We start from the raw sequence: 3,119 nt of genomic DNA, 5'->3' as shown, positions 1-3,119 counted from the left end.
TTTTGACATTTAATTCCATTTCAGAAAAAACAAATGTTTTCTATGTTGTTTTTTTAAATCATGCTATCTTGAATTTAATCTTACTATTTTATCTATTATTATTAAATCTACTATTTAATAATTTATTACATAATTATAATTTATTAATAATTTATTACATTTATTATAATTTATATTACATAATAATACATAAGTTAACATTAAATTTTAACAACAACAAATTTACATAAGTTTACATTAAATTAGATAATTAATTAATATCTTTTCAATATTATATATCATATATCATATAAAATATTACGATACCACATAAAAAAACAAAATATATAAAAATATTTTTAGTAGAACAGAATGTTTTTACAATTCATATTTTCAATCATTCTTTAATGATAATGAAATATATTGATTAAAAGTTATTATAAGAATAAAAAAGAGATGCAAATAAATTATTTAATAAAATGACATTCAAAACAACATTCTTCATTCATTCATAAATTATTCATATTCAATTTTTTGAAAAAAAATATCTGCAATAAAATAATAAATATGTTTTATATAAAAAATTGTATATAAATCAAAATGTTACCAAATTAGGTTAAAACACATTGAATAAATACACATATTGAATAAATAAAATACAAATTTTTTTCTTCTATCAACTACTTCATTCTCTTATATCATTTATAATGTAAAAATGAAAGATTGTCTAAACAAATAAATCTAAATCTAACTTATTTTTGATAAATTTTCAAGTAAAATATTATATTATATATATTACATATTTCTACAGCCAATGAAGAAGTGTATATTCTCATTATTTCTATGGCGTTCCGCTAATTATGTTTTTATTTTTTGGTTTTATATGATATATTATAATTTTTATACTTTATTTTTTTAATTAATTAATAATAATATTTAAGAATTACGCAAAATTTTTATTTATATATGCATATGTATAAAAGTTTATCTTGCTATTAATAAATTTTTCAAAATTTTAAAATAATTTAAAATTTGAATTCGAAAATATTAATTTCTTTTAATTGAAGATGGCATTATTAATAAATATCAAGTGACTATGAGTACTATAAAAATTAAATTAAATTCAATTAAAAAAAAAAAGAGTCAACATCTATAATAATTTATACAATATGTCAAAAGCATTTATTTTTTTGTTTTATTGGCAAAAGCGACAACAATGACATGGTAAAACTTTCAACAGTTTTTTAAAAAATATTGCAGCGAATTTAAAATATGTGAAAAATGAAAAATAAGAGTTTATATAATTTTTTTTTAATATAATTTTAGATAATTTTTAATAGTTTAATTCGATTATTTGTTTAAAGTAATCACTACTCTAAAAGATTATATTTATATATTTATGTATTTTATTATTAAAATATTTTGTAACTTTTAATATTATATCAAGATATCAATATTGTAAAATATTTAATAAGAAATTAACAAAACAAGATTTTTGTCTTATTAAATATGTCTTATAAATTTTAAAGTAATATTAAAATATATATTGAATCTATAATTTTTATAATAATTTAATTAGATTATAGTCATTTTTTATAATCTTTTATGTAGAAAATTTCATCACAAGAAAAAGAAATTTATATTGTATAAAACAAAAGATAGCAAGATTATAGCTCAAAGAAATAAAAAAACTATAATTGGAGGAAATTTGCTTGAAATGGAATTAAATATAAAAAGAAAACAAAAATTCAAACATAAAATTCTAGAATACGTAAATTCTGACATAGATATGGATTTATTACATAATATTATATATTTTATATTAAATTTTTTAAATTACTTTTTTGAAAGATTTTGATTTATTTAATTTACTTAATAACTAAATAAATTATTAAATACTTGATTATTAAATAATTATTATTTATTACAGATTTACAAAAATTAAAATTTATATTTATATATGTAAATTCATTCTATAAAAAGGAAATAGGAATTAACAAATGTGAATTTTGTTCAAAAGAATTTGTAGTTACATAATTTAATCTTAAAAATTGTATTGAGAATATTTATCATGAAGTACTAAAGATGAAAATTCCATTAGGATGGAAAAGAGATGCAATTGAAACTAGTCAACAAACATATCAAATTTCTATAGAATTAGAAGATGAATAAAGTGATTTTTCATATATGTTTAACAAATGAATTAAATTTTTAGAAACAAACAAGTAAGTTTCCATCATTTATTACAAAAAATTTAATTCCTGTTATAGAATTATTGTTATAATTCCATAAAAATGGTTAAAATTGCTAGTAAGAATAAAAATTAATATATATTTTAAAATGATATAAAAAATATTGTTATTATTTTGCACTTATATTTCAAATGAGACAGTTAATGATTTTTTAATCTATTCAATAAGCTTTATTTAGAGCATTGTGGAATATTACTGTGCAAAAGATAAATGATCATAGTATTCCTTTCATTATTATTGAAAATGAATTTTCAAAAGATTTTTTACATAATATACATGCCTTCAAATGTAATGTAAAAACAAAAATATATTTTAATAAATTATATCTTTTTATTTATTTTTTTTTAATAATTTTTTTTTATATATGTTTTGATATAGTTTTATAAAATTATAGATATGTATTAATATTATAGCAAATCTATAGTAAAAAGATGGGGTTTCACAATATATGATTATTGTTGTTAATATCTAAATTAATTAAAGTGCATTGTTCAAAAGAAACATCCTTTCTAGATTCTATTGATCAAGATATAAATATTTAAGAAATCGCTAATATTGACATTCATATAAAATATTTGAACATAAGGCTTTTGAAATGAATAGAATAAATTATAAATCATTAATTTTTATTATACAAAATTATCTAACTTATATTGCTTTATATTTTATTCAATATTTTCTAATTTTAATTTATATAGATATCTAAACAATACAGGAGCAATACATCTAAATAAAATTACGATCAACGAAGACGTAACGAGTATAAACTATTAAACATAATTGACTATTTTAAAGCTAATACATCTACTTCACATAATTTAACAGTAAGCATTGATATTACTATACTAATTTAAATTAATCTCGAAATAATATGAAAATAAATTTTTA

General features: G+C 16.5%; 1 pseudogene; it reads left to right on the top strand.

The window, feature by feature from the left end:
• Positions 1 to 1,148: 1,148 nt before the first annotated feature.
• LOC116186069 overlaps positions 1,149 to 3,119 on the top strand; it is a 2,932-nt pseudogene continuing 961 nt past the window's right edge.

This window comes from Apis dorsata, unplaced genomic scaffold (genome assembly GCF_000469605.1).
Source record: "Apis dorsata unplaced genomic scaffold, Apis dorsata 1.3 scaffold_406, whole genome shotgun sequence".
Classification (NCBI taxonomy): Eukaryota; Metazoa; Arthropoda; class Insecta; order Hymenoptera; family Apidae; genus Apis; species Apis dorsata.
The sequence above is the reverse complement of the archived record's forward strand: the minus strand, read 5'-3'. Positions and strand labels throughout refer to the sequence as shown.